Source organism: Pantherophis guttatus, chromosome 3 (assembly GCF_059756535.1).
Source record: "Pantherophis guttatus breed Tessera chromosome 3, ASM5975653v1, whole genome shotgun sequence".
Lineage (NCBI taxonomy): Eukaryota > Metazoa > Chordata > Lepidosauria > Squamata > Colubridae > Pantherophis > Pantherophis guttatus.
In genome coordinates this window covers 142,135,540-142,142,210 of record NC_142065.1, presented here as the reverse complement: position 1 = coordinate 142,142,210, position 6,671 = coordinate 142,135,540, and the positions used below count along the sequence as shown (strand labels likewise).

Here is a 6,671-nt window from a genome sequence, read left to right as displayed (position 1 = left end):
AATAAGAAATCGATTTTAGGGTTAAGGCTTACAAGTTTAGACGAGATAGTCGCCAAGCTGAAATAAAATTCAGAATGTAGAAAGCTCCACTGTTCCCAACCATCTGGAAAGATGTTTGTTATTATGGCAGTATCTCCTCATGGGGAAAATTAATCCTGCCCATTAAAAGGACGGTCTTGAATTCTGTAAAACTCAAATGATAAAGGAAAGGCCTATTAATCGTAAATACAGACTGACTCCCAGGAACTACCACTTCACGAGTGGCAGCAGCTGCCTCTGTACCTTCCTCATTGACTTCAATGCAAGCTTTATAACGAATCTGAGACACAGCCAAGTCATGATTCCCAGAGATGCCAGATAAATCGGCTCTGCCTAGAATAAACAGATCCCTCACTCCCATTGCTGAAAACAATTGGTTTCAGTGAATATTTATCTTGTACTCTGAACTTTGGCAAGTAAATTGTAGTTGCTACATTTTTCATACTTTCTGAACGGGTCCATTCTTGAAGTTTGGTGGATTTGATATATTAGCTATGTTAAATCTGCCGTTTCAAGTCATCATATCCACATAGATGCTCTGATCCTATAACAAGGAAAACAATGCTGAAAAGTAAAGCAATAGCAATATCAGGAATTTCAAGATGAAATGTTCAATACAGCAGGCCAGCTATAATACCAGTTTTTCACCTGTTAATTCAGGATCTCACCTAGTATGTAAATATATATTGTTCCCATGGTGTCCAACAAGGTTGTTACTTTTAATTGTTTGACAGAATTGTGGCTTCCCTGGCTTTTCATATATTGTACCTTGGACGTCCAAAAGACTGCTTTGTGTGTATCCTTTGGATTAAACGGTATCTTCCACAATCCTTTGAAATATATTTTCATCATATATCACATTTATATTGCCACCCATTTCACACATATGATTCTGACAGGTATACAGTAACAACAATATCTTAAAGCAAGAATGACATCAGAGACGCACATAATATCAGAGAGTGTTTAAAAACTCAGGCATAATGGAGCCATCTTGTGGGTTCCTTGTATCCAAGGGTATCCAAGGTTGAACCCAACTGTGCAAATTCTTTATCTAAAGTCATGGATGAGGGTCTCAAAGATTCATAGGGCTCAAGGCCTGAAACTCTGAGCCTCTGATATATTGCAGATTGGTGATACATTCAGGTCCTGGCCCACCTCAGACCATAGGTTAATTTTCTCTTCTTCAGCATCTTGGTAGGGCATATTCATTGTCCCTTCCCTGCTCTACAAATCTTTTTGTATGTATACCTGTAATATTTAAAATTCATAAATGACCTTTTTGGCATTTAAAGTGGCAGGTTAAAGTATACAGGAATTGGCCTCATGCCTCATCTCACTCCACAGCACATCAGTCCATAAAAATCCACTGCACATTACTGATTTTTCTTGCAGCAGAAAGTCCATTGTCTGTCCTTTCCCGTTAGTTCACAATGACTAAATGTTCTGCTTCTTGATATTCAGTGTGGGAAATCAAATGAGCAACGTATGATATCTTACCATTTGTTTGCCTTTCAACCCAGGAATTCATTTTCTGTCTAGCTTCCTCAGATGCATTCATAAAATCAACTCTTTCGAAATCCAAATTGTATAGCTCTTTAACTCACTGTTTGTATTGCTGCACCAAATGAAAGAAGACATAGCAATATATTCATTCATCTATTATCACGTGCACTGAATCAATAAATCTAGCTGACATTGGTTACTGGCCAAGCTAAATGGCAGCACCTAGTTTGCTGTGGCTCAGTCAGTAGGCTAGACAGGAAATTTGAAAATAATCCTAGAGCAGTGTTGGCGAACCTTTTTGGAACCGAGTACTGAAACGGGAGCACTCATGCGTGCATGGGTGAGTGCCAGAAACTGGAAGAGCAGTTCCCCAGGTTGCATGCGCACCCCAGGGAAGCTGAGCTTCCGGTTTCCGGAGTGCGCATGCGCATGCGCACCGGTCACCTGGTCTTCTGGGGTTTTGGTATGCATGTGCGCACAAAGACCAGCAGGAAACCAGAAGCTCAGCTTTCTGGCGCACACCAGGGAGCTGTTCTTCTGGTTTCCGGCACTCCCACACACACGAAGACCAGCTGGTCGGCACACATATGCGTGCTGGAACCCAGAAGAGCAACGGGCGATTGCTGGCATGCCCGGAGAGATGGTTCTTCATGCCGCTTCCGGCACGCATGGCATAAGTTCGCCATCACTGTCCTAGAGGCCGAGCAATTCTGGGAGTTGAAGTCCACACATCTGAAAATTGCTAAAGTTAAGATACACTGTCCTAGAAGAATGAAATGTCTAGGGTTTCTATTATATTGTTCCCTAGAGAATTGGGTGGATGTATCTACCAAATAAAAAGAAGTTGAGCTCAGCTCAAACAAAGCCTCATTTGTTACCTATTTTACTGTTTAATGTTTTGTCTGCTGTTATACAGAAATAAATATTCATGGGAAACGAACATGGACCTAGATTTTGAAATTACTTCTAACAATGGAGCGATGCATGTTATTGGCCTGAGGTAAAGGAACATTTTAACATGCATTAAACCTAAAATGTAACCCAAACTTTTCCCCACATGTGCATTGCAGTTTGCCAGAAGTCTGTTACCTGACCTAATCTAATTTCCTGCTTCACCAAACATGATACCTGTAGAATTTCTAGTAAACCACCATATTTAGGAAGTGGATCATCATCAATTCTACATTTACAAAGGCATGGCTTATCATAGTTGTTACATCTAGAGTTACTGCTCCTGTGTTCCTTTGAAGTCAGTTCTAATTAATTCTACTCTCTGAAATTCATAGTCAAAACGATAGGTGGCTGCTTCAAGCTGCTGATTATTATGAACATCCACATTGCTCATCCATCAATATTGGATTAAGAAGGGAAGAGAGAAAAAGTGTTCTTTCTTACCTCTAGGAAATCATGAGTGTTTGGATCAATGTAGCCGGCTGGCTATCTTCAGCGTATGATGTTTGGAATGCTGGTTGATGGTTGATAGGAGTTGCTTGAACCAGCTGTGAAATCCTCCAGGTTTATCACACTCAGTCCCAGAATGCTTCAAGCAGCAAAGGATATCAGATTTACAATCATATTATAAATATATTTGCCAACATCTTCCAAAATATTTACATTTACCATATTTCCTGGTAAAGCCAAATGCTAATAAAAATCAGAATAACTCATAAAAATCTCATATATGGCCATTTTTTAGCTACATGGTTTCCGGATGTAAATATGTTTTATTTTTATAGCAGAAGTCCCCTTAGGGATCATTGTCCCAATCCTTGAGATATTCTCCTTTAAGATGCTATTCTATGAAGTGAGCAATTATTCTTATCCATTAACTTGTGGACAATACAGTTTGGGCACAATCATTTGAACATCATAACAGAGTTTGGTTAGGATATACAATTCCAATTGCCAAGATTTAATATTTCTTTACTAAGAAATAAATTATTTTCTATTTTTCAAGTGCTTAGAACACTTTATACCAAATAGTTCATTTAGTAGAGTTAGTAAAATGAAATTCAACTGAGAATTTTCTTACAAGCCCACCTGTAGGGGTCACAGTTTCTGGCCATCTCCAGAAGTGAAGAGCCTGCAAAACAAAATATATGAGCTCTGCCTCAATTTATCTGGGTGTGTGATCAAGCTGAAGCTGCCATACCTAAGATGAAGCAAATACAGAAGCAAGATGGTCAAAAGCCAGGAAAAGCTGTCTTAGGAAAAGTTGTTAAGAAGAAACAAAGTTGTTAAGGAAACAAAGGAAAAAATGGTCACCTGAACCAGAAAAAAGAAATTGGGCCTGAGCACATGGGAAACCCCTCCCCAAATCCTATGAACTGATACGAGATTTGTAAATCAACAAAGCAAGGGCTTTTGGGGATAAATTGCAAGTAGATAAATAGGCACCACTTTGGTGGGAAAATACCCAGGGGACATGAAAGAAGCCCCCTCAGGCGTCCACTGGCCAATGGTGATGTCATTAGCTAATCCTTTCAATAGGGAAGCACCTGGTGCTTTCAACACGAATATAGTAGTAGTAGTAGCAGCCAAGAATTATTTCCTGATTGAAGTGATGGCCAAGGTGTTGCCCTCTCAGGATCCTAAAGAAATAAATTCATCTGACTTAATACTCAATAGTAGGATTGCACCTTCATCTGCTTTACACAAACACAATCATTCATACTCTATAACACAGGAAGATAGAAAAGACAAGAGTCTTCTATGGGGATTTAAATTAATAGTCCATTGCTATTCCTGGATGCCAGGAAGTTTTGGGAATTTGGGCATGTGTGTGTGTGTGTATGTGTGTGTGTGTATGTGCTAGTTATATACTAATTTTAGTGGTTTTGGTGTAAATATTGTAACCCACCGGGAGTTTTGTTGGAATGTGGCTGTCGGTAAGAATGAACAGTAAGTAAAGAGGTACATAAGTAAATATTTTCTTTGTGCATGGTGACATGGTTATTGCAAAAATGCATAGCTTTCTTTACATTCCTTTTTTTTTTCCTTTCCAAGGAATTTTGGAAAGTCCAGTTGGGACGAAAGGCTGCTAATAAGGAAAGATTATCCCATTGTGGATTATGAAGTATTGCTTCTAAAATAATGTTTCATTATAGCTTTCACATAATAAATAAAGAAAATAAGGAACCAGAAAGTTATGGAACTTAGTAAAAAATTAGTTAAAACAGTATTGTTCTTACAGTTAACAGTGTGGTTCAGAAAAGTCTAGAAAGAAAAAGGGGAGTGCTTTCTGAGCAATAGCTTAACTGACACATTTCAAAATATAAGCAATTTATGCAAAAGAGTAACGGAAATTTAAGGTTTATGCCGTGATGCATAATCACACCATATCATGTTGGTAGGGAGTTTTTGAGGAATATTGTTAATAGGCGCTCCAGATAGTTGTGAGCTTGGTAGTACCCAGCCAATGGAGAAACAGGACAGTGTTGAGGGTCAGGTAAAAGGGTATAAAAACTTGTTGTGTGCTTTGATCTGGGTCCACCTCGTATGCAATCGGAATTACAATAGCAATAGCACTTAGACTTATATACCTCTTCACAGTGCTTTACAGCCCTCTCTAAGCGATTTACAGAGTCAGCCTATTGCCCCCAACAATTTGGGTCCTCATTTTACCACCTAGGAAGGATGGAAGGCTGAGTCAACCTTGAGCCTGGTAAGATTTTAACTACCAAATTGCAGTCAGTCAGCTGTCAGCAGAAGTAGTCCACAGTACTGCACTCTAACCACTATGCCACCGCAGCTACAAATATGTTAATAAACTTTTTCTACTTTTTGGTACCAGATTGCCTTCGTTGCTTTATTGCTCCATTTCTGTTTCTAACATCATGATTCAGTGCAGACATTCATGTGACAAGATACCAAGGAAAAACATTTTCTAGCAATAACATAGATGTGATTATATGTGTGACCTATAGTTAATAATTTAATAAGACTTAAAATAACTATTTTTAAGGAACACAAGTACTTGAGGACACTTATCTTTCTTATTTGATCAGCAGTGGTTTTGCCACTGCCAAGCAAGAGCATGCCTAATGCCATTTCTACACCAATTGAGAATGAAATGCAATTTTTCCCAGGTTTCTCCTTCAGTTGCAATTTGAAAAGTTCTACAGCAAAATTGCCATTAGCCAGAATAAAGTGTTCCATGGTAGAGCTAATAGTACCTGCAACAGTAAAGAAATGAGATCAATAGTTTGTACTGATATTTGTTTTTTTCCTTTGTACAAGAGAGAATAATGGGAAAATGACAAATACCAGCTAATCTATAACTGCTGCATGAACAATCTACACTGATGGTACATTTTTATGGCTTAGCCCTTCCCTTTTCATTGTCTACATTCACACTAAGGTGAAGGTGGGCCAAATAAATATATCTGAAGCTTAAGTATCTACCTCTTCTAATATATTTGAAAATTAGAACTCCTAAGCACTTTTTAAAGAATCATGATTTTTTTGTCATTACATTTGAACTGGCAAAAGTCATGATTAGCTCGAAATCTTGTTTGTTTAAAAACACCATCCTATCAAAACTACAGTTTTGCTTCCCATGTTCCCATAAATCAAAATTGATGCTAAACCGTGTCTTCATTCATTCATCAATGAACTGGGTGAGCTGAAAACCGAATCACCTGCTTTCAAGCTGCTTATGGATGCAGGTTATGGGAGAACCAAAGTGAGGAATGGGAGGGGTATTTTCAGACTTGCAAGATTGATGTCAGTCTTAGGCATGCATGCAATTGTGTCATAAGCACCAAGGTGTTTCCAGGTTGAATGGATTAACCAGTGACATCATAATTGCCCAAAGGACACCCGACTGGGAGTTTGGGGTATAATATAATAAGTTGTAATTTTTCATTTAATACTATATATTATTTGTTATATAAGGTTCATGCTTTGTTCAAATGACCTAGCATTAGTATTTTAACATATAGCCACACTACTACATATTCAAGGTACAGCCATGTTTAAATTTGCTTTTCAATTGTATTGCTGATAATTTCCTATAAGCCTTAACTTTCAAGAAAAGGTGTCTCTCTTGGAGACCAGGACTTATTTTTTATTTAAAACATTGTAGCATTTTACCCCTTAATGGATTACTGCCTTGTCGTGGCAAA

General features: G+C 38.2%; 2 long non-coding RNA genes across 2 annotated transcripts; both read right to left on the bottom strand.

Moving 5' to 3' along the window:
- Positions 1-416: 416 nt before the first annotated feature.
- On the bottom strand, positions 417-1,653 carry LOC117657586 (uncharacterized). Its single transcript, XR_015732892.1, has 2 exons — positions 1,540-1,653; positions 417-583 (listed from the first exon to the last, which is right to left on the bottom strand). It is a non-coding gene; the product is annotated as an uncharacterized LOC117657586 (long non-coding RNA).
- Positions 1,654-2,946: 1,293 nt separating this feature from the next.
- LOC132711634 (uncharacterized) lies at positions 2,947-6,255 on the bottom strand. The gene is made up of 3 exons (XR_009622445.1): positions 6,186-6,255; positions 3,586-3,628; positions 2,947-3,085 (listed from the first exon to the last, which is right to left on the bottom strand). It is a non-coding gene; the product is annotated as an uncharacterized LOC132711634 (long non-coding RNA).
- Positions 6,256-6,671: the final 416 nt, after the last annotated feature.